General features: G+C 40.6%; 1 protein-coding gene and 1 long non-coding RNA gene across 2 annotated transcripts in view; one reads left to right on the forward strand and one right to left on the reverse strand.

The window, feature by feature from the left end:
- The window catches only part of LOC122813824 (complement factor B-like), a 436,913-nt gene that overhangs the window by 314,429 nt on the left and 96,533 nt on the right, over positions 1 to 25,951 (reverse strand). The window lies entirely within an intron of this gene.
- Positions 18,697 to 25,951, forward strand: part of LOC122813825 — a 176,571-nt gene continuing 169,316 nt past the window's right edge. The window contains exon 1 of the long non-coding RNA XR_006366734.1: positions 18,697 to 18,980. This is a non-coding gene — a long non-coding RNA (uncharacterized LOC122813825). The remainder of the gene's footprint in view (positions 18,981 to 25,951) is intronic.

The following is a 25,951-nucleotide window of genomic DNA, read 5'->3' on the forward strand; positions in this document are numbered from 1 at the left end:
ACTTGACTGTATTTGAATAACTTTTCCATTATAGGGGCAACAGAATGGATTGCTTCTGCTATCAGTTTTATTCCCCTCTTCCAATACACATGTATTGAGATTTTTCTGCACTTTCTGTTAAGCATGAAATATTGGACTGTGAAAGCCAAGGTGTAGATATTCTGAAGTTGAAATGTTTGTTGCACTGTTTATGTAGAATTCTCACACAACTGTTAACGCATTACTTAGAACTGTTGCCCAATAACATAAAAGTACCAAATAAATGTCAATTTGTCTGCTTGAATAAATGTTGATTTGTGTACATGAATAAATGAATAAATGTAGATTGTTGTATGGGGAGGGTAAATAAGGCATCCCCTGATAATAAGCCCTAATGTGTATTTTGGCGGGGGGAAAGAGTATACGACCCGGTCCTATTTTCAGGGAAATACAGTATTATTTTCAGTTTTATTACTGATGCACCCGAAATTCCTTCTAGCTAATGTTCTCTCCTTAGCTTCCTCTACCAAATAGCTAGGATAACCTCTGACTTGAAACTTATTTTTCAAAGCTCCATATCCTTCTATTAAAAATGTCTTCATCTGTAAGCCTATTAATCCTATCAAATTGACTATTAACTATATTCCATTTTAATCTAACATTATGCATACTGCTGTAACGCAGATAACTATTACTTTGAACCATCTTAACTATTACTTTGAACCATCTTTTTATAAATCTTGACCATAATTTTGTCTGCCTTTTTGTATACAGTGAGATCCAGGTAATTAATGCTCTCCTTGTCTCAATTGAAAGTAAACTTTAAAAAGTCTGAAGCATAATTTAAATACATAATAAAATTCATCAGCTCTACTTCAGTTCCATTCCATAACATAAAGAAATCATCAATAAAACGCTTGTAATAAATGATGTGTTCCGCAAATCTAGAATTTAAAATAAATTCTCTTTCCCAACTCATTATAAAAAGATTGGCGGAACTGGCCTCCCCCATAGCCACACCTTTCTCAAATACAAAGTAATTGTATGACAAATAACATTAAAGATTTCAAAAAACAAAATCACTTCATCAGCAAAAAAAAACAATGTAAATCTCTAAGAACTTGATTAACCCTTTCCAACCCTTCTTCATTAGGAATAACAGTGTAACATGACACTATATCGTCTGTAACCAACCATACTTCCTTACCCACTGTTATTCCTTTAATACAGCTAGTAAAATGAAAAGAGTCTTTAACATAAAACTCTGCTTTAACAACAACTTTGTAAACATTTGTCCACATAAATAGCCATGGACTCAGTCTTGTTTTCACTGCTGGCCACAACAGGCCTAAAAATAGGCTTATCCACATTCTTATGAAATTTGGGAAGGCCAAAAAACCTTCCCAATCTTGGTTTGCTGATTCTGAAATATTCAGACAATTCATTATTGATCCTTCCATCCACCAACCACTCCTCAATAAGGGAGTCAATAAAATAATAGGAGTGTCTAACATCTGATAAACTCACTAAAGCATAATCATTTTCATCATTTAAAATATCCAAAATACCTTGTCTATAAAAACTCTACAATGGCATTGTCCTTGTCTGCTTTAGTAATATAAATATTTTTATAATTGTTTTAAAGCTTCTAGGACCTTCTTTTCTTGTAAAGTCAAATTATAAAATGCATTTTCACTTCTATTACTCAAAACATCTCTTACTTTTTCACAAGTCAATAAAAATGATTCTATTTCTGTCTTGAAGGGTGGCTTAAATAAACTTGGCTTCTTAAAAACATTCTGTTTAACATTAAAACTATTGAAAAAAAAACATTTCAAATTTAACTTCCATACATACTCTCTTAAGTTATTAATTGTAGAAACAATATTTGCCCTTACCAAAGGGAAAAAACTCAAACCTTTGCTTAACACTTTCACTTGTTCATTAGATAACGTCACAGAAGAAAGATTAACTAATTTAAAATTATTGCCTACAGTACCTTTGTTTATCTCTGCTGCTGATTTCTGTTTATCATAACATTTTGTTGTTTCTGATACTGAAACTTCTGGCAACAACAACACTCTTTGTTTCTATTTCTGTGAACATCGTCTCTCCTGTAAAACTTATTTTGTCCATACTGTTGGGGATTTTTTGTCCATGTTGGACTCAATAAATGTGAGTTTCAAGGAAAGAGAGATTTACTGTTTCTCATGCTAAGTCTATTTTCGATGTGATACTATTTTGTTTTATTTTAGCAAATGTCTGCCAGTGTTTTTACTGTAAATTTTGAAATAGTTTTAAATTAAATCCAAATCTCTGAAATAATTGTAAAACTGAAAAAAAGTAAAAAATAAATAGTATAGGAGCCGAAAGGTTTGACTAGTTTTTTATGACAGTTGTGAAGAGTCAGCCAAGTAATGGGATATTATTATGGCTATGGGGGGGGGGGGGGTGGCAGTGAATTATTCTGCCAAGAGCCCTCCAGACCATGATCCTGTTCTACTTTGCATTGGGTGATGGATATGTTGTAATGAAGTGTGGGCTAACTTGGAAATGTCCATGGTGGCCACTGGTGATTATTCAGTAGAGGAGGATGTTGTAGTTCCTTCTGGTGATGCTACTGGGGGGACTCACATTTCATCACAGTTGATCATATACCAGAATTAGGAGGTGGCAATGGTAGAGTACATGGACCAGCAGTGGGATGCCCACAATTGTGTAGCTTGGAAAGTTACACCACTACCTGGCACTGCCTTTTATATCATGTGAAGGAGGGTCCAATAGAGAGAGAAATCACACTGGTGACTGACCTCTACCTGTGTCTAGACAATGCAGTGTGGTCAGGTGCGGGATCTCTACCCTATCTCCCATCAGTGTGTTACCCTTCATTGTGTGTCACTTCTATCCCCAGTTTGTTGTCCAATCTTCCCCATCACAACTTGTCCCTCTGTCTGCATGTGTCTATAGATACTGTCAGCTGCTCCCTTTGTGACACCACCTCCCCTGTTGGTCTTTGTGTTATATGTTTGCTCATGTGACCCTGCTTCCATACATCTGCTTTTTCTGTCCTTCCCCTTCTATTCATCTTGGATAAAAAGAAACTGTGCAGCTGTCTCAAAAGAAAAAAATGATATATATATATATATATATATATATATATATATATATATATATATATATATATATATATATATGTGTGTGTGTGTGTGTGTTTCATAACCCTCCTCACTCCCACAGTTTCCTTCTTAGTGTCCTTGTTGGTTCCTTTGCTTATGCTTTCCCCTTCTTGACTTTTCTGTACTTACAATTCCTTCCCATTTCAATGAACAAAATTTCAAAGAAATATTGCTGGAATCCACTTATTGTGATTTGTTGCTATTTTCACCACTTTGTTACATTGAGTTTGTGCATGCATGTCATGTGCTTACAGTGGCACCCGTGCCCTGGCCCAGCAATCAAGGAGCCTCAATCCTCACCACTAACACCAGAGAGGGCGTTTCATACATGAGGGAAGGATAACAAATACACACAGTAAAGTGCAATTTCCCTTAAGAGCATACAGAGATCACAGTCAGTTTGGGGCTGGCCACTCCCTTGCTCTCCAGGTCCCCAGTAAGACTCCCCACTGGCACAGCTATAGGGTCCAGATCTCAGCCAGCTGGGCAAGCTAAAATCTCCAGCACCTTCTCTGTCCAACCAGTGCTTTGTGTCCATGCCCAAGTAGCTGACACGCACACACTTTGAGATAAGAGTTTACACAACAACACAGACACTTCTTGGGAAGGCTGGCACAGGTTCTCCAGCTGTGCCCCTTTTACCCAGACTATACAGTAGAAATCCCTGCCATCACCCAGATAATACTTATCAGCTACTCAAAGGCCCTTAAAAGGGTGTCCAATTATTACTGTGCAATATTATTATCCAATTGGTAGTATAACTAAACAGTTAAGGCTTATTAGAGTGACTTGGTACAGGATCCTTGTATACATGCAATGTACTCTTAGACCTTAACTTATCTCTACACAAACCAGCCACAGTTAAAAGGTTTTAAAATATTTAATAATAAATAATTAAAACCGCAAGACAATACTTTCTACTACACAGTGCTAGTCAAGAGTTCAGAGATCACACAGAAATACTTAAAATAATTCAGTACAGTTCTGACATCACAGGAAAACACTTAGTCTAATCTTTCTAGTTCCTAGCTATTTTTAAAAGAAAACACAAGTCTAAGATAACTTACATATGAGCAAGAGAGTGCTGTGATTTGGATGATCAAGATAAAAATACTCAATGCCCTCTGATTCTCTCCGTCCAAACCAAAACCGCAGCTCCAACAAACACCACATCACTCTCCACCCCTTCCGGGGCCCCCAGGCCAACAGAAACCGCATCCACACTCCTTTACACCCAGGCAGAAACCAGAGCAACAAAAACATATCCCCATGTTTAAATCCAGCAATCCAACTGTTGGCCAAAACAATAGAAAGAATGTGCTAGCCCAGATGGAATGACTCCGAATCTCCAACCTCAAAGGACAGGCACAAAGCAATCCCAACCCCAAAGGACAGACATAAAACACCCATCCCAGACCCTTCACAGCAGAGGGCAATGCTGCCACAGCCCCTGAAATTTAACACCTCACAGCACATTCCCCCACTCAAGAAAACAAGCCTGCACTCCAACATCCATACCCACAAATGACAGAATTATCTTCACAATTCTATCCGGCTAGGCTGGCAGCCCTCACATTTCTTCCCCCAGAGAACTCAAGCTAGTTTTTCAAGTGACCCTTGAGAAATACTGCTTGAGAGGGTTAGGTCTATCTGAGTGTACGTTACCCCATTCCCTGTCTTGAGACCCCATCTACATTGGCATTGCAGCTTCCACTGCAGTGCTGCACTGACATATCATATGCTTGCAACCCTAGGCTCCATCTTAGCAACTTGGCATTTTGCTGACTGGCTCTGTTTAACCATATTAGGGGGTTGTGAGCTGTCTTAACAGTGAATTTCCTTCCATACAGATAAGGCTGAAGTTTCTGCAGTGCCCACACTATGGCTAGACATTCCATTTCTACATATGCATAGCATTCCTCTCTGGGTTGGAGCCTAAGACTGAGATAAACCACTGGGTGCTCTTCCCCCTCTGAACAAATCTGGCTAAGTACAGCCCCCACCCCATGGTTTGAAGCATCCACTTGCACAACAAATTCTTTGCTGTAATCTGGACTGGCTAACACAGGGGGTCCTCCCAAAGCTTCTTTAAGCTTCTGGAATGCCTGCTCACATGCTGGGTCCACACTACGTTATCTGGCCTGTTCTTCCTTGTCAGGTCTGTGAGGGGTCAGCTATGGTACTATAACTGGGGACAAACATTCTGTAGTACCCTGCTGTCCCTAAAAATGCCCTCACCTGCTTCCACTTTGGCAGGTTCTGGCCTTATCTTACCACTCCCCACTCTGTCTTAGGTAGGAGACCACCGCCATACCCACCTGACATTTGCTTGGCTTAATGGTAAACCCTGCCCTCTGTAGTTTGCCCAGCACGTCCCTGACATGCTGAAGGTGCTCTGGCCAGGAATGGCTGTAGATGGCAATATCATCAAGGTAAGCAAGGATCAACCCTCCTGTTCCTGCTAGGATATGATCTACCAGCCTCTGGAAAGTCGCTGGGGCATTCTTCATCCCAAAGGGCATCTTTGTGAACTCATACAAGTCAAAAGGAGTCACAAAGGCTGACCTCTCTCTAGCACTAGGAGTCAAGGGCACCTGCCAGTAACCCTTGGTAAGATCAATGGTTGTAAGATACTTGGCCCCACCCAGCTGCTCTAGGGCCTCATCTGTCCTTGGCATGGGGTAAGCATCTGACTCTGTGTGACTATTTAATTTCCTGTAGTCCACACAAAACATGGTGCTGCCATCCTTCTTTGGCACTAGCACCACTGGGGAGGCCCAGGGACTGCTGGACTCTTGAATCACCCCTAATTCCAACATCTCCTGTACCTCCTCCCTCAGAGTCTGTTTGACTCACTCAGGCACCCTACAAGGGGCCTGCCTAATAGGCCTTTGGGGTCCTGTGACCACCTGGTGCTGCACCAGGTGGGTGCACCCTGGTTTCCCAGTAAACATGTCCCCAAATTCCTGCAACACTGCTCAGATTTCTCAAACTTGGGTAGGAGATAGCTGCTGGGACATTGCTACCCCTTCCACTGAGGTGTCAGCCCGAGCCTCACTGAGGAGATCAGTCCCCAGATCTCCCTCAGACTCCTCCTGCAATCCACTGCAAATGCTCAGCACAAGGGCCTCCATATCATGGTAAGGTTTCATCATGTTAATATGGTACAATTTGTGCCCCTGCCATCTGCCTAGCAGTTCCACCATGTAGTTAACATCACTTATCTTTCTTAACCCCTTGTAGGGATCCTACCAAGCTGCTTGGAGCTTGTTGTTTCTGACAGGAATGAGAACCATTACCTGCTTCCCCACAGCATACTCTCTAGCTTGAGCATTCCTGTCATACCCCACCTTTTTCTGTTGTTGGGGTTCTGCCAGGTTCTCCTGTGCCAAGCCCATGAGTTTCCTGAGCCTTGTCCTAAGGTTTAGAGCATATGCCACAACAGACTACTTGTTGAGACTTGCACTCACCTTCCCACTCATCTCAAATTAAATCTAGAGGTCCCCTCACCTTATGCCCATACAGCAACTCAAAGGATGAAAAACCTGTGGATTCCTGGGGAACCTCTCTGTAAGCAAACACCATATGGGGCAAATATTTGTCCCACTCCCTCTTAAACTGATCTGCAAATGCCCGTAGCATGGTCTTGATTGTAGAGTTTAACCTCTCAACAAGACCATTAGTCTGGGGATGGTAGGGGGTGGTCTTCATGTCCTTCACCCCATAGGACTTCCACAGACAAGCCAGCAGGTCTGACATGAAATTGGCACCTCTGGCTGTCAGTATTTCTTTTGGGAAACCTACCCTGCTAAAAATGTCAAACAAAGCATTTGCCACCTTCTCTGCCTCAGTGGAGGACAATGCCACTTTCTCAGGGTATCGTGTAGTATAATCCACTACCACTAGGATATACTTTTTTCCTGTGAAAGATGGGGTACTCAGAAGACCTACAATATCCATAGCTACCCTCTGAAATGGCTCCTCAATCACAGGCAAAGGCATCAAAGGAGCTCTCGCCTTGTCTCCTGACTTGCCTACCTTTTGGAACTGCTCACAGGTCTTGTAGTACCCTGTTACATCTCTGGAAATTCCAGGCCAATAGAAGTTCTGCATAATACACCTCTTTGTATGTTTTATGCCCATATGACCTGCAAAGGGAATATCATGGGCTATGGCTAGAAGCACCAGATGGTAGACTTTAGGCACTACCAACTGCTGTACTCTCTCACTTTCTAGCACTCCCTCAGGGGTCCACTCTCCGTATAGTAACCCTTTGTCCCAGTATACAGATTCCCCCTTTCCTTGAGAATCAGGTGCGTCCCCAGCTACCTGCCTCAGACCTTGCAATGTAAGGTCTGAGAGCTGAGCCTGTCTCAACTCTCTCCTTGTAAACCTTCCCAGCTCCCTTTCCACAGGAAGTCTGGCATCCTCTGACAGTGGTGCCTCACTGTCAGCCTGGGTACTACTACTCACCTCTACCTTTGCATTCACTCTGTCCAAGGGAACATCAGTACCCACAAGCAGCTGTGGCTCACATTCAGCCTTACTTCTACAGAGTAGCTCCCTTCCTGAAGTAACCACCTCAGCAGCCCTGGCTGCAAGTATGCAGTCTATCTGTGTCTCCCCCAGGCTACCAGACCCACATCCTTGTCTCCTAGCTTGACTGCGTGTAGCTGCATAAGCACATGGTACTGCCTCATGCAAATCCTTCCCTGTCAGGACATCTGCAGGATGGTAGATTAGTACCCCTGTTGTCTCCAGACAACCCACTACCGGCATTTTGTCTTTCCCACTTACTGGCTCCCCTCACCTTTGGTTCCCCACCTTGCCTCCTTGGACATCTGTATGCCACATGGCCCCACTGGTTGCATTCAAAACATTTAACCCTAGCTCCTGGACATGTACCTGGATTAGTGGCTATCCCTGCTACTGGCAGATTCTGTTGAGGAAGTCTGTGCTGCCCACCATGGGTTCCTCTAGACCCATGAGCAATACTGGGGGTCCCCTTCCTGTGCAGGGCTGCCCTGCTTGCCTGGTATAGGTCCCCCTTCTTCATCAACTCATCTGAAGTACCACATTGTCTATCCGCTACCAGATCCTCATGTCCTCAGGCAAAGTGCTACAGGCTTGTTCCCTAACCAAAAGGTCTGGCAGCCATTCAAAAGTGGTGACATGACATCCTCTCACCCACCTATGGAAATAAGTGCTCAATTCAGCAACATATTCGTGCACACTTTCATCTGCCTTGCATCTATGCTCACGAAACTTTTTCCTATACGTTTCAGGTGTTAGCTTAAAAAACTCTAATAGACAAATTTTTACAGCAGTATAATCAAAACATGCAATATCAGACATTTTAGATAATACAGTTACAGCTTTACCATGGAGTAAGGGGATCAGGAACCATACGCAGAGCCTTTGGTCAACACTATACTGTTTGCATACCCTCTCAAACATATGAATGAAACTATCAAAACTATCCTCCTCATTAAACTGTGGAAGAAATTTATTGACCTGTTGTGCTTCTGGGGTCCAGTTACTCCCTTCCCCAATCCCTCTATGACTCCGGCGAAGAGTCAGCATTTCTCTCCCATGCTTCCTCTGCCTCTCCTTTTCCTCCACTTCTAGACATATCAATTTTTCATTCTCCTCAGCCTGCAAATGTTGCAGTCTTTCATTTGCTTCTATTTCCACATGCCTGGCCTCCAACTCATGTCTCTTTAGCTCCATCTGGATTTTTAAGTCCACTGCAGAAAGGTTGAGCTGCCCATTCTCCGAGTTTATTATATTTTCTGATGCTGCTGTACCCAAGGCTGCAATCAGGTCTGCCTTAGTCAGGTTTCCATGTGCCAGTCCCCTAGCCTGGCACATCTTTGCCAGCTGGCTCCTTGTCAGCTTTCCATATTCCTCTACTGACATGCTGTCTGCTCACCCTGACTAACTAAGCTAACAAAAGAAATAAAACAATTGTGATCTGAAATCTGAGTATTCACTGCATGGCTGTTTTAGAGTACAAAAACACCTTCAAAGCTCACTGTACACAAACTACAGGATTCACTTTATCCACACCACTACACACCAATTAGTATTTGCCAACTAATTAATATGTGATGTGGATATCCCACCGCTGCCAAACACAAATGTGACGCCCATGCCCTGGCCCAGCAGTCAAGGAGCCTCAATCCTCACCACTAAGACCAGAGATGGCATCTCATATATGAGGAAAGGATAACAAATACACACATCAAAGTGCAATTTCCCTTAAGAGCACACAGAGATCACAGTCAGTCTGGGGCTGGTCGCTCCCTTGCTCTCCAGGTCCCCAATAAGACTCCCCTCTGGCACAGCTATAAGGTCCAGATCTCAGCCAGCTGGGCAAGCTAAAATATCCAGCACCCTCACTGTCTAACCAGTACTTCACGTTCCTGTCCAAGTAGCTGACACACACACACTTTGAGATAAGAGTTTACACAACCACACAGACACTTCTGGGGAAGGCTGGCACAGGTTCTCCAGCTGTGCCCCTTTTACCCAGACTATATGGTAGAAATCCCTGCCACCACCCAGCTAATACTTATCAGCTACTCAAAGGCCCTTAAAAGGGTGTCCAATTATTACTGTGCAATATTATTATCCAATTGGTAGTATAACTAAACAGTCAAGGCTTATTAGAGTGACTTGGTATAGGATCCTTATATACATGCAATGTACTCTTAGAGCTTAACTTACCTCTACACAAACCTGCCAAAGTTAAAAGGTTTTAAAATATTTAATAATAAATAATTAAAACCACAAGACAATACTTTCTACTACACAAGGCTAGTCAAGAGTTCAGAGATCACACAGAAATACTTAATTTAGTAGTACAGTTCTGACATCACAGGAAAACACTTAGTCTAATATTTCTAGTCCCTAGCTATTTCTAAAAGAAAACACAAGTCTAAGATAACTTACATATGAGCAAGACAGTGCTGTGAGTTGGATGGTCAAGACAAAAATGCTCAATGCCCTCTGATTCTCTCCGTCCAAACTGAAACTGCAGCTCTGACAAACACCACATCACTCTCCACCCCTCCCGGGGCCCCCCAGGCCAACAGAAACCGCATCCACTCTCCTCCACATCCAGAAACCAGATAAAAACACATCCACATGTTTAAATCCAGCAATACAACTCTTGGCCAAAACAACAGAAAGAATGTGCCAGCCCAGACAGAATGACTCCGAATCCCCAACCCCAAAGGACAGGCACAAACAAATCCCACCACAAAGGACAGACACGAAACGCTCATCCTAGCCCCTTCACAGCAGAGGGCAACACTGCCACACACCCCTGAAGTTCAACATCTCACAGCACATTCCCCCATTCAAGAAAACAAGCCTGCACTCCAACCCCAAAGGACAGGCACGAACAAATCCCAACCGCAAAGGACAGACATGAAATGCCTGTCCCAGCCCCTTCACAGCAGAGGGCAACACTGCCACACACTCCTGAAGTTCAACATCTCACAGCACATTCCCCCACTCAAGAAAACAAGCCTGCACTCCAACATCCATACCCACAAATGACAGAATTATCTGCACAATTCTATCCAGCTAGGCTGGCAGCCCTCACACTTACAAATGCTTTTCATGAATTTTCTAGCCACACTTATACAGCGTCTCTCTCCCCATTGCCACTGTCATTTCCATGATCAGGTTTCTTAATTAGTTATTTACTGGGATGTGAAATTCTTTCTTCTTAATCAATATTTACTTTCAAGCTACTTTGCGTCATTTCAGAATCTCTGTGGTAGACCATGCATAATTCTGCAGGACATCTTTGTACATCTAAGGTACATAAATTGCTTTAGTAAAGTAAAACATTAACATTTAACACTTTAAATGATATAAAGCAGCAAAACCTTCATTACATTCCCACAAGTAACAGATCGATAGAAAAAAGAAAGACAGATACAACTAGGCCAACTGCAACACCTCTCTGCATAAAAATCAGAATTAAATATACAAAATTCAGCTACGTAACTTAACACTGCTGTACACTTATTTGTATAATCTGTAATTCGAGACTCTGAAAAAAAGTCTTCTACCTCATGAAGCAACAGAAACTACAAACTATCTGAAGGCAGTATCAAGTCAGAGAGAAAAATAAGTATACCTACAAAAATGGAGCTACATTTTGATGCAACCAGTAATACTGATTGATATGCAATATTAAAAATTCTATTTGAAACAAATGTCCTTACTTTAACAAGCAAACACTTCAAGGAAAGAGACAGGAAGTACCTCAGCACCCAAAGTCCTACAGAAGAAAGACTGCCTAAAGTGTTCTGTACCTGTCAGATATATAAACATAGCAATACAGAACAAAATGAATACACGGAAAACAAAATGAGGAAAAAATACTCATGAATAACACCAGAACAACTAGCAACTCTTGAAGCAAAAAAAAAAAAAAAAATGAGGAAAATACAAGAAAACAAACACTGTTTTCAACATGTTTCAAGACTGGCAAAAACAAAAACAATGCAATATAGACCCAGAAAGTATCAGTCCTGAAAACTTATACAATATACAGAGATAATGTTATGCAAAAGTGTAACAGTAAGAAATATAAATGGAGCAGAATATGTCATCAGTAGTTCGTAAGCTTATGAGCAGGACTCATACCTCTCAACTGTCCAGATTTTTGCCTTATATTTTTGGTCTGTTTCTCATAAAATTGTGTTTTTTGGCAAATCATTGAGGGCTGAAGTCAGAAAATAATGGCACACATTTGAATTTCAGACTTCATATCCTTCATAAAAGTCATGCTTATGTAAAACCCATTATTCAATCTACTTTTAATGTTTGTAAGAGCAATATTTAAAAAGTGTCCATATTTTTGGCCTTTGTCTCCCCATTATTTGTGCCTTTGTCCAGATTTCTTGTTCTAAGAAGTTAAGAGATATGGCAGGGATAAATATATATATATATATATATATATATATATATATATATATATATAAAACATACACAATTAAACAAAACCATTAGCCTAATGACAGACAGTAGATAAACAAATGCAAATAATGTATTCACAGGAATAACTAAGGGATAAAGAAAAAATGGAAAAGATACAGTTAACTACCATAATTTACTAAGAATAAACTATATAACCAATTAAGAAATAGTACAGCTCTTTGAGAAGAGTATAGAATAGTCAGTAAAATATGGATTAACACAAAAATGTATTTTACAAGACTAGGCAATGAAGGAGTAAGATGGCTTACATAGGAAAGATTTGCACTGGAAAACATACAGGCAGCACGGAATTGCTATTTGACTGTGACCTTCAGACATGCTTCATGCCATATGAATGGAGGACTACAACTGTCATGCTGATGCACAATGGTAGGCCATCGTTGGACCCCAGTAACTACAGCCTCATAAGTATGACTAGTGTCAAATGCAAGCCATGGAGACAATTATCATTGAAATGATAAACAATAACATAGAAAGCCTTCAGACAGTGTATCCAGCCTAGTCTGGTTTTATCAAAGGCAGGTCATGCATACTCCACTTGGTAGACTTCTTCGAGAAGGTCGCCAAAACAATTTATGAGGGTAAAATGGTGCATAATGCCTACCTTGACCTGGCCAAAGCATTTGTCACAATACCCCCTCAGGCACTGTAGACAAACTGACAAGGTATAGGTATAAACTCTTATGTCGCCCACTGGATAGCTAGCTGCTTCACAGACAAGACCTAAGAAGTTAGGACAGTGGAGTCTACCTCCACAAAGAGGCTAGTCACTAGTGGAGTCTGTCAAGGCTCAACTCTGAGGCCGATTCTTTTTGGCATCTATTTCTCCAAAGTCTTGACCAAAGTCAAGACCCTCCAGCTGACCAAGTCTGCAGCCACCTGCAAACTAGGCACAGTCCTAGAATCCCCACAAAGACACAAATATCCCCAAAGAAGGCCTGACGCACAGTAATAACTGTTGCCAGAGGCATGGTGTAAAACTTTATGCCAAGAAATGCATAATAGTATCCTTTGCTAAGATGGTTACACCCTGAAAACTACCACATTGATAATATATCCTAAGAGTTGATCCATTGGTCAAGAATTTTGGAAAGCATCTAGACAATAACCTGACTTTTGACCATCATGTGTCTATGGTAATAAGAAATCATTCTATGTTGTGCAACTTATAAACAAGGATATGGCTTCTAGGTCCAAGCATGTTATTGTTCCACTGATCTCAGCCTTCATCAGACCAGTCATTGAGTACAGTGCCATCTTCGGTATGTACCTGAACAGGTATATGCAAAAACTGGAGTGTCCACAGAGATTCCTCACAAAATGACTACAGCGTGTAAACAACATGTCCTACATGATCTGCCTCAAAGCCATACTATCCCTGTACTCTGTCTCCTACGGACTCCTGAGAAGCGATCTATTCCTGGCCTACAAAGCATCCCCTGATCCCCTGTGATGGACCATATCGACAAAGCAATTAGCATCAGAATTACCTAATCTAATGATCTAAACCTTGTGTGCAACATACATATGACATGTTGGAGGGACAGCTATGTGTCTCGGAGATTACCCCTTCTCTGGAACAGGCTTCTTATTCATGTGAAGCAGAGTTTTTCCCTAATCCAGTTCAAGCATAACTTGGACCAGTGAATGAGGAATTGGAACTTTACCTCTGGTCTGGCACCTATGTCTCTAGTAGACAGATGCAACCTGCAAATGTTTGACCACTCATGTCCAAGCATGCAGATACCCCTTAAAGTAACCCCTAGGGTATCAAAACTTGTCAGATACATTTGGTAAGCACGACTAGGATTAAAAAGACCCCTGGGGATCATTAGCCTAGTAATTACCTATGAACATAGAATATAACAGCTGTACTGAAAATAATCTAATGCTCAAAATGTTACCACAAAAAAGTTAAGAAGCAAACACTCAAGTATTACAAATAGGAATGGAAGCTAGAGAGATTGTGGCTATTACAGTACACACACATGAAATATCATTAAGTTCATATTATAAGCTAGTAGTAAATGAATTTACAACATGGAAAATATTTATTTGTAGCATACTATTAGATGTCTAAAACTACATTACAACTAAACAGACACATCTAAAAGAAAAAGAAAAAAAAAGAATCATCATTATATAGAGGATCATGATTCGTTTGCCAGTCATAACCCGCTTATTATGTGTTTAAGATATGGAAGCCAAGAAATTCACCGCAAGAGCGAAGCTTGAAAGGTGAATTTCTTGGTATTTATGTCGACAACAGATAAATGAAGGTCATGATTGGTGAGATGATCATAATTCTTTGTAGTACGTGGAGCTTTATCTGCTCCATGTACTAATAGTTACAGGGAAAACAATTGTTAATTGTTCCCAGTTTTCAAGACATAAAACACTTAGTGAGTGCTGTCGGATAGGCAGTGTAATGTAGCCCATTTGTTTACATTCACCTTTCATACCTCTCAACCGTCTAGATTTTTGCGGGACGTCCAGATTATTTATTGCTTCATGTTTTTTTGTTCTGTTCCTCGTAAAGTTTGTGGTTTTCAGACAAACCACTGAAGATTGATGTCACTAAATAATGACAACCATTTAAGTTTCAGACTTTGTATCCTTCAGGAAATAGATGCCAATGCAGCCTGTTATTCCTGCAATTGAGTTTGTCTGAGAAATTGGGGACATGTTACCGGTATGGACAGAAGGCAGAAACAAATATTTTGTTTTTGCCTCTCTCATTTGCTACTCAGTACAGGCAGATTTTCTGCCTGGAACAAGACCTGACTTTAACAACATATGCAAGGGGTACATAACATTTATTAAGATCTGGTGATGCACCATTCTGGTGCTTAACTGATTTGTCTTTTCCCAAATATGGGAGTGTAATCAGCACTCTCTATTAACTACATAGAAGCAGAAAACAATGAAGAAACACAAGAACCAGCAACAATAGTCAACAGACAGTAGTAAATGATACTCACAATATACAAAACCAACAAAACAAGTCAGTAAAATATATTTATACGTACTATAAAAATGTATGCATAAAACAAATATAGACATAAACCCAATATTTTATTGTGGGCATATCAATCAACATATGAAGATAAAGGAAAGCAAAAACAGCAACTAAACATGAGGAAAGAAGACAAAAGAATTCAGGCATAAAAACAACACATACATGTATTATTTGATTAAATTAATTATTATTTATTTTGCATCTTACACTCCAAATAAAACACTCCATTGTATAACCCTCCAAAAAATTAATGGCTACAGCTAAACCATCAACTCACTCTGAATCAATAAAATCTCTCAGTACTACACAAGCCGGACAGTTACCCATCACAGAGCACCCTAATCAAAAATATATATTCCACCTAGACACTTGTGCTCATAAATTCAAAGACTCTTTCCAGTAGTTAAGTCCAGCAGTCACTGTGATGACTCATCATACCGTGTCTACATAGCCAAACTATGGAACTCTATCCCACCTGACAATAGAAGCAAAACATTGTAGAGAAGCTAAAGGTTTGCCTTACCAACAACTGTTCTTGCTATTATACCAGATATTCTATTTTTCTTTATATTCCTTTCCACCATACTAAGATGTATATGTCTCTCCTATTGTGGATAAGTTTACTTCTGGAATCATCACATTCAGTGTCACGTTATGTCCTCTGTTAAACAGTTATAATGTAGACGTTCATGGACATTCATAGGTTCTTAGGTTCATAGGTAAATAGTAGGCTATTAGCTTGCAGACTATTCATAGTTTCATAGTTTGGTACTAGGCTATCTGCCCTGGGGCATTTATAAGCCTAGCCATAGTGATGTGGCTTTCGCCACCCCATGTAATGGTACAAAAGTGAACAGAATAGATTTAGAATACTGTGCCTCTGTCTAGTAGTGACACAGTAAAGACCCCCTTACATAATAGAATTAGCTTACTGTGCCTCTGTCTAATAGTGACACAGAGATGACCCCTGGGGTAAACCTACGATCTCCCATCCACTCGTCAAGATTTCTTTTGAAGAGAGTCAGTGAGGGGCTCTGCCTAATATAAACTGGGATTCTGGTCCAGAGTATGGGAAGCCTCTGAGTTATGAATCTGTCCCTCCAGCATGTCCTATTCATATTTGTGCTGAGGTTCAAATCTTTAGCTCTCGTGGTTCTGATGGATTTGGATTTTTTGAGGTGGAGCATGTCCATCAATTCCTGGTTGGACACGGCCTTGTACATCAGGCACAGATCACCTCTGAGTAGGCGGTATGCTACTGAATAGAGCTGGAGTTTCTTTAGTCTGGCAGCATATGACATATGTTTGAGACCCTTGATCCTCTTGGTGAGGTACTTTTGGGGTCTCTCTAGCTGTTGCAAGTGCCGGGTGAGGTACATACCAAATGGGGCATTGTACTCAATCATGGGCCTGATAAGGGAGGAGTACAGGGGCACAATGACCTCCTTTGATCTGGATGTGAATCCCTTCATGATAAGGTGGGCAAGGTAGAAAGTCTTTCTAACCACTTTGGCAACGTGGATGTCAAATGAGAGGTCACTATCGACTTGGGCCCCCAGGTCTCTGATTACTTTTTCTGTACTCAGTGGGTTACTGCCTATGTGATAATTTGTGGGCACTTTGTTTTTCCCAAAGGGGATAACTATACATTTTTTGGCATTCAGTTTAAGGCCATGACTCCGGCACCAGTTGTCTGTTTCAGTGAGGCCTTTCTGTAGGATGTATGTATCAGCTGGTGTATCGACTATGGCACCTAGTTTGCAGTCATCTGCGAACTTTGTCAGCCACAACCCTCCCATGTTTGCTTCCACATCTGAAAAATAAATGCTGAACAAGAGGGATCCCAGGACAGAGCCCTGTGGGACACCACTTGTCACTGGCTTTGAGTCTGACATGGCTCCAGTGATTTTGACTTTATGGGTTCTATCCTTTAGCCAGTTTGCCACCCATCTTGTGACATATGGATTTACATTTAAGCTGTTGAGCTTGTCTATGATGCCAGAGTGGGGTATTGTGTTGAATGCTTTAGCCAAGTCCAGGTAGGCTGTATGGACTGCTTTGCCCTCGTCAATAGCTCTAGTGACTGTTTCGAAAAAGTCAACCAGGTTTAAAAGGCAGGATCTGTCTTTTACAAAGCCAAACTGGGTGGGATCAAGTGTCTGTAAGTCCCCAATGTCTCTGTTTATTAGTTCCATAATGATTCTTTCCATAGCTTTGCAGACCAGGCTGGTTAAGCTTATGGGGCGGTAGTTACCAGGGTCAGTAGAGGTGCCTCCTTTGTGGAGTGGGACTACTGTTGCTGTACACCAGTTTTTAGGTACATATCCTGTAGTAAGGCTAAGGTTAAATAGCATTTTTATGTGCGGGTTTAGCTCCTCTTGGAGTTCACGTAGCACGCAACCTGGGATACCGTCGGGTCCCATTGATGCTGTGTTTTTAGCTTTGCTGAGGGCGGTTCTCACCTGGACATCTGAGATGACAGGGAGGTTACAGTCAGCTGGGATAAGTATTTCTTCTTTTGGGGGTGAGGGAGGGGAGAAATTTGCACTGAACCTGTCTCCCAGAATGTTGGCAATATCTGTGGGTTCAGTGTATTTTTTGTCATTGTGAACTAACTCTGAACATATCTGAAGGTTTCCGCCTAGGTTTCTAACATAGCTGAAGAAGGCCTTGTGGTTATCTTTAGTGTCCATAGCGATTTTTCTCTCAAAGTTGGCCTTGGATGTTTTTATGAGAGAATGTAGCTTTATTACAAGCCTAACCAACAACCAGAGGTCCGAATTAAACCCTGTACTTTGTATCTGTGAGGTAAAGACCTTAGCCATTATGCCTAACCCTCCCCCCTAATTCTTATTGAACTGTCAATGATCCTCCTATGGGTATTGTCTGTTGCCAAATAAAATGTTTCAGCAGCTTATGCCTGTGTGTGTGTGTGTGTGTGTGTGTGTGTGTGTGTGTGTATGGACAATGGCTCCCTTTCTCACAGACATTATTAAGTCTGCAAACAGCTGTAACTTTTCTTCTCTGGATGTTTGCAGTCATAGTCTCTGTGCTTGTTGTGTGAGCCCCATACAAACAGATTATTCTTCATTAGGCAAATAGCCTTCACCCATTGTTCAATATCCTGTTACTATCATGTCTACTATACAGCTTTACTACATAGTTATTGTGTGTTTCCAGGTCTGTCTGTACTTGCGTCTTATCCTGTCACTATCATCTCTGTTACATAGCTTTACTACTTAGTTATTGTGTGTTTCCAGGTCTGTCTGTACTTGTGTCTTATCCTGTCACTATCATGTCTCATACCTCTCAACCATACTGAATTCCTCCGTGTTTACTGATTTTGAGGTCCAAATAATGGGGTGCCACGAATTACTGAGTGGCCCCCTTAATTCCCTGGGAATGTTTGATTTTTCTTTGCAATTTTGCTGATGTCATCATGCACAGGGGCGTGTGTGATGATGTCAGCATTGTGAGCAGCCTGCCAACCTGTCTGAATTCGGCTGAGGCTCAAGGGGTGTGGCTGACTGTACTGATTATCTTTACACAGTCCACACGTGCAACAGCCAGTTCAATTTAGAAGATGAGAGAGGGAGAAAGCTTTTTTGTTTTTAATTAATCTGGATAGACGAGACGATTTAGTAGTTTAGATAGAGGAAGGCATGGAAACCCTATCCCCAAGCCATCGTTCATTTTACATGTGCAGCAGCAGTCTCATCGAATGATGAGGAAATATATCACTTGTCTTTTACAAGTTCTACTTCTTCCCTCGGCTCCTCCTCCAGGTAAAATAAATATAAAATAAAACGAGTGAGTGAATCCTGAGTCTTAATCATGAAGTGCAATGTGTGTCATTATTAGGATAGAAAATGTATTGCGAATTTGCGAAAGCATAGAACCGTTGCTGGCATTTGGTTTTTGCTAAGCATAAAAACACTAGCAGACAGATGCAGAAAGTATTTTTTATTTTAAAACTGACTGTTGTGCACTTAAATATTGTCCATGGACAGGTTCATAGAGAAGGTTTCAAGAATTTGCATAATTGGATCAGCTGGCAACGTTCTTCCCGTATGCTGCAATGTTTTTAGCCGTAGGTCTCCAGAACAAATTTGTATTGACAGTTTGTTGCAATAAGAAGGTAACGGATGGGAGCTGTCTTGATGATTCTAGAAAAATGGATTAAGGAAAGAGTGATAGTCAGCAATGGCAAAAGTAGAGGAAAACAAAGAACTGTTCTTAACGGCAACATAACAAGGGCAGGTAACAAAATCAGAGTTATGTACGTATGGTGCTGTTTGCACATGGATGTAGATTCAGTTTTTAAATGCCGTGTTGCTTAAGCAGCCATAGCTCAGTGCTTTGGCAAGGAACGTTTGCAGTAATGTGCGTCCTTTAAATACAGGCTTCTGTTAGTATAATTGATTTGTGACTAGACAGAGCAGTCCTTATAAAACTAATAATGCTGCTTCTGTGCTAAAGAGTCTGGTACAGAAGTTTGAACAGGTAGGTAGTAAGGTGCGTCGCATTGGGTGAAAAGATGTACTAACTTTAACATTTCCAAATGTAGACATTTTTGGGGCAATGTTCTTTTTTTATGTGTCAGTATTAACAATAATATAATAAAGTTGTGTAAGGTCTAATGCGCAATTGATTGGAAATTGGTATCTGCCAGAAGCTAAACCACATTTGTTCGGTTTTTCATTGCCTTCTTATCAACAGTTTTCATAGTAGTTTTCTGGTGAGTGTCATATTAGCAGAATATCTTAACTCCTTAGTGTACTGAGTAACTTCATGAAGGGTGTTTAACTGTCATCCAAACTAATGAAGTGTGTGGGGGGTAGTCTGTTTCCTGTAGTAAATACTTTACAGTCACTTTTACGGTAGTAATACATAAGTAAATTAATAAAAGTCTGAAAGATTGACAGTTGCTTTGTAGTTAAAATGTTTACATTTAAATGCTAATAGGCTTTTATTGCTGCGTAATTACTGTAGGCCAGGCTTGTATAGATGATGAGCTCAGCACTGAGAATAATATGAAATTTAAATTGCAGGAAACCATAAATCTCTATAGTCTGCAGTTTAAGTGTATTTAATGTTCTATTCTCCCTCTCTGCCTACCCCCACCCTTTCTTTACATGTCATACACTCCATTAAACACCCCTGGATTCCATATTCACCACCCATTCCATATGTCTACAGCATTTTTGATCTCCTCAATTCCATGGAGCTACAGCCTTCTCTGTGAAGAAATACTTTAGGAGATCTAAAAGGCCCCTTCAGAATTAGACCCTGGAAACAGAACACAGTGTGATTGACAGATGAGTTCAAGCTGTAGTTTAGTTGTGTAAATGTTACAGTACCCTGAGCATCTCCATTCTTCTTGGGACTCTGGTTGGGCTGGTGACTGGCTTGTGTTCTTGTGCTCCAACAATTTGATAATATCATGGTGAGGATGATATATAGTGCTGCATTGTGAACTAGATTTTGGTGGAAAAGATGTCATTGTCGTACCTGAGTTTTTATTTAGTTTTGACGAAATTTGTTCAGCATGAGCTACACTTGGAGCTCAATTTCCAGCTTTTAAACTTCATTTTATTTGTTAATTTTCTTTCTTTTTTCTAATTAAATTTCTTGTAACATATTACAATTTGGATCAGTATGTTTATTTACGGTATAAATCAAGTCTTCCCCCTTCCAGCCCTACTTTCCTACTGAGAGAGAATGTGTTGGGGGGGGGGGGGGCACTCCTAAATATCCTAAAAAAATCTATTTTCAGATTTTTCATTCATGAAAAAAAACTTATAAATGCATTCCACCAGTCTTGTACAGGAAAACAATTGCTGTGATTGCATCTGCATTTCATTTAAGTAATATTAGCATTTTGTTTGCAATACTCATCAGTACTATAGATGGACCTCTTTTTAAGCATTTAATCAGGTTTTTCATAAGATACATGTAGAATATGACCATTGAATATGTGCAGAGGTTATTACAGAAGATAAATTGCCGTACTCCATTAAGGATAAATAAATGGACATGACCACCACTGGATTCCATTAAACCACATGCATGGGTTAATGGTTGGTATAATGGTTGAGGTGTTTACCTTATAAACAGAAGATGCAGGGTTTGATTCTTAAGATGGCCGATAAGGGTATTTAGCTTAAGAAGGCTGAAGCGCAGCCGCAGTTAATTTTATTTTTATAAAAGAAAATGTATTTTGGTTTTGCACAAGTTCAAATATTAATACAAATAAAACACTATTGTTCTTCTGCTTATTTTTGTGTTTCATGATCACATTTTGGTTGTCAGTTCAGTATGCATATAAAAGTTGGTATCCTAAAATTCCAGCAGAGTGGGTGGGGTTACATAATTATGTATGCAAATTTTATGTTAATCAGCATACAGATTTGTACTTATTTTTCATGGGCCTTTGTCCAGATTTTTGATGTTTCCAGGATGAGAGGTATGTGTCTGTTACATTACTTTAATATATAGTTATCGTGTGTTTCCAGGCCTGTCTGTATTTGTGTCTTATCCTGTCACTATCATGTCTGTTACATAACTTTAATATATCATTATTGTGTGTTTCCAGGCCTGTCTGTATTCGTGTCTCTTATCCTACTCGTATGTGTTTTATAGATATGTGCTTCCCCAGTTGTTTCCCATTGATGCAGTACAGGTATGCTGATCTGCTGTGTAGTTTTGGGATACCTTGCATGAGTACGTCTGTTGCTTATTAAAATAGTGTGAATAACTTTGTAGTCTGGTATATCTTTCACTAAATTTCTAATTGGTGATATTTTCAATAGCAGTGCCTGTTAGCCTGTCATTATTTGTGTGTTTTTTATTTATCTGTCATAGATAAACTGCTGATGCATTTGATGTTCAGTTAAACTGCTCTCTACTTGAGTGCATATAATTATTTATTTATTTATTTATCTATTTATTTATTTATATTATGAGTAATGTCTTTGTAAAAACTGAAGCTGATGTAATTATAGAATAAATTCTTTGGTTGTAATTTTTAGATAATGCTCTTATCCTCTTGAGCTATGTCATGGGTTTATTCCTTGCAGATCCAAATATTGCTGATTTTTTTTGGATTTAACTCTTGTATATTACATATTTAGTTTCTGCGCATTATTATATTTTATGTGCCTTTGTCTTCTAGACTTAACTATAGGAAATCATTTGCATGCTCTGAGCCTTTATTTTGTGGTGAATACTGCATTAGTGAACTGTTAATATGTGATTTTACTTGTAGGCTCATAAGATCATATGAGTTTACTAGGCTATTGACCCGGAGGTCATTTTAAGCCTAGCCATTTCAACCCAATGTAACACCATAGCAGTACTAGTCAATAAACAAGACTACATTTAGTGATGACTGCCCATGTCCAGGAGGGTTGTGGGTGCTATCCTCAGTAAGAATTTACAGTGTCCCATCCACTCATCTAGGTACCTCCAGAACAGTGTCATAGAGGTGTTCCCCTTCCCATGATTTGGTAGCCTGTTTCAAATATGTGGCAGTTGTTGGTAGATAAACCTGTCCCTCCAGCATGTCCTATTTAAGTCACAGGCCATATTTAGGTCCTTGGAATGGGTATCCCTAGACCCATTTGATTTTCGGATATGTAGTGAGTTTGTTAGGTTTGGGTCTTGGGTTGTTCTTTAGGCCAGACATAAATCTCCCCTAAGAAGTCTAAACGATATTTAGTATAGTGGCAGGGATTTTAGTCGGTCTATGTAAGGCACATGCTGGAAGCCCTTGATCTTCTTTGTTAGAAACTTCTGAGATCTCTCTAATTGCTATAGATGTTTAGTACGGTACATACTGAATGGGGCGTTATACTAATTTGTAGGCCAGATAAGTGCAGAGTATAGGGGGATTAGAATTTCTATTGCTATTGAGCCAATGCCTTTACTAATCAAGTGATCTATGTGGAAAGTTTTCCTTACAATGGTAGGCACGTGTTGATCGAAATTAAGGTTGCGGTCAACCTGTGATCCCAGGTCCCTGGAAAGTTTTCCTTACAATGGTAGGCACGTGTTGATCGAAATTAAGGTTGCGGTCAACCTGTGATCCCAGGTCCCTTACCACTTCATGGGTACTTAGGTTATTGTTATTAATATGATAGAGTGTGAAGGGACGTTGTTTGTGTTCAAAGGAATAATGATGGATTTCTTTGCATTCAGTTTGAGACCATGACTAATACACCAGTCGTTGGTCTATGTGAGACAATCCTGGAGTATACAACATCATTTGGGGATTCAGTGATTGCACCTAGTTTGCAGTTGTCTACAAACCTGGTCAGCCACAACCCTTTAGTTTTAACCTGAACTTCTGAGAAGTATATACCAAACAGTAGGTGGCCCAGCACTGACTCCTGTTGCACCCCGCTGGTAACATATCTGCTGGTTGATGTGGAATCACCCACATTGATAGTGTGTAGTCCAGTTTGTGAGCCAGTTGGCAACCCATTTTACAGTGATGGGGTTTGGATTCAGTTTGTTAATTTTATCGGTAATGCCTGAATTTGGGATTGTGTCAAAAGCCTTTGCTAAGTCAAGGTATGCTGTGTGCACAGATTTACCCTCATCAATGGCCTTGGTCACACTTTCAAAGAAATCCACCAGCTTTAACAAGCAGGATGTGCCCTTCACGAAGCCAGATTGTGTAGGGTCCAGGGTTAGGAGGTCACCTATGTCTTTATTTATGAGGTCCATAATGATACTTCCATGGCCTTATGGATGAGGCTGTTCAGACTTATGGGTCTGTAATTCCCCAGGTCTGTTGCTAGGCCACCTCTGTGGAGGGGGATAACTGTAACTGTTCTCCATTCCAAAGGAACAAAGTCTGTGGTTAGGCTATGATTGAAAAGGGTACTTAGTGGTGATGCTAGTTCATGTTTTAGCCTGTTTAGAAGACAGCCTGGGATGTCACCTGATCCCATAAAGGCCATGTTCTTTGCCTTGGACAGGGCTTTGAGGACCTGCTCTTCACATATGTAAGGTGGGGGGGGGGGTTTGGGGGTGGGTTTGTTGTAAGTTAAGAGGGGATAAGGCACTGAAATTTTCACCAAACCTATGTGCTAGCAAGTTTGCAATCTCTGTGGAGTCAGTGTGTGTGATACCGTTGGCCACCAGTTCTGCACATGCTTGGGTCCTACCCTTTAGGTTACATATGTAGCTGTAAAAGGCCTTATGGTTATCCTTGCCAGTACTTGTTAGGCCTCTTTCAAAGGCACTCATGGATGATTTGACAAGTTGCCTTATTTACCTGTGAAGGCTAAAGAGGGTGCTTTTCCATTGTTGGATCCTTGTCTTTGTTTTCTTGGACAGCAACATTTTGCATTTATTGTAGAGTTTTTTGATGCTGGAAGTACACCACGGCAGCTTGATTTTACTTGGGGCTCTGGCTTTGATTCTATCTGGTACAGCCAAGTTTATACGCGTATGCAAGTGATTGTACATGGTTTTAGTGTAAGCTTCAGTGTAGTTATCACTTTCAGCTTGGAGTGAGGTTTGGAATGCATTTATACCTTCACTAGGAGGGTATATTTTGCCTTGTTGAAGTTTTTTAGTCTGATTTCACCCTTTGTGAGTTCTGGTGTTAGTCATTTCCAAGGTGACTAATTTGTGGTTAGTTTTAACTAATGAGGGTCCAACAGTTGCCACAGTGCACCTTTTTGACATGTTGGTGAGGATCATATCTAGAAGGTTTGTTCCTTTTATCGGGGTATGGACAATTTGCTCTAGGGCATTTGAATTTACAAAGTCAAGAAATGTTTTTGCTAGCAAGTTTGGGCTAAAGTAGGTTTCACAGTTGATGTTGGGGTAATTGAAATCTCCCATAACCAGTGTGTTCGGTACAATTTGGATTGTCTTCAGTTTGGTTAATTGGGCTTTGTTGGTGTCGTGACTCATGGAGGAGGATCTATAACTGGGTAGGAGTTGAATGGAGGTCTTACTCACTGTAACCTGGACCTGGAGTAACTCCATTGAGTTGTCCAGTCTAACCAGAGATGAGGTGAATTTGTCTCTAATATACATTGAAACACGACCTCCTTTGGTTTTCACACGTTCCTTTTGCAGTCTAAAGGTGTAAAAGGTATTGTAGCCTTGCAGGGTTGGGGTACTGTCTGAGGCCTTAAACCAGGTTTCTGTGACTGCACAGTTATCTACATCTTCTAGAGATAGAAGTGCTTCCAGGGAGTGCAATTTAGCATTTAGCAGCATGACCCTTATTTTGTTCTGATTGGTTATTTTCACGTCAGTAATGTTGGTGCAAACTGTCTCTGGCAAAGCAGTGAGGTTTGTCAACCATGGCTTCCCAGACAGACAGGAACTAGATCCCCTTGGAATGACACCAAAAACTAAGCCAATTATTGAAATCAATCATTTTTTTGTTTATACTGTGGCATCATTCTATGCGAGGGTAGTATGCTGCTCAAGGCTAGGGATATACCTGCCTGGGACACATACTCAGAGACCTCAACCATGTCTATCTTCATATATTCCATTGAGTTATGTCTCAGGTCATTCACACCAACATGAACTATGACAGAGTCATAACAGTACTTGTTGCTGAGAGACTTAAGTGCATGCATGATTTGGTGAATCCTGGCACCAGACAGGCAGCTGACCGTGACTTTCTTCTTGTCCAACCTGGTGAGTGGAACATCTGTGTGTCTCACTAGTGAGTCTCCAATGACAAGAAAACTTGTTTTTTGAGTGTTATGCCTTACAGGCT

Source organism: Protopterus annectens, chromosome 10.part0 (assembly GCF_019279795.1).
Source record: "Protopterus annectens isolate FY-2018-M chromosome 10.part0, PAN1.0, whole genome shotgun sequence".
Lineage (NCBI taxonomy): Eukaryota > Metazoa > Chordata > Ceratodontiformes > Protopteridae > Protopterus > Protopterus annectens.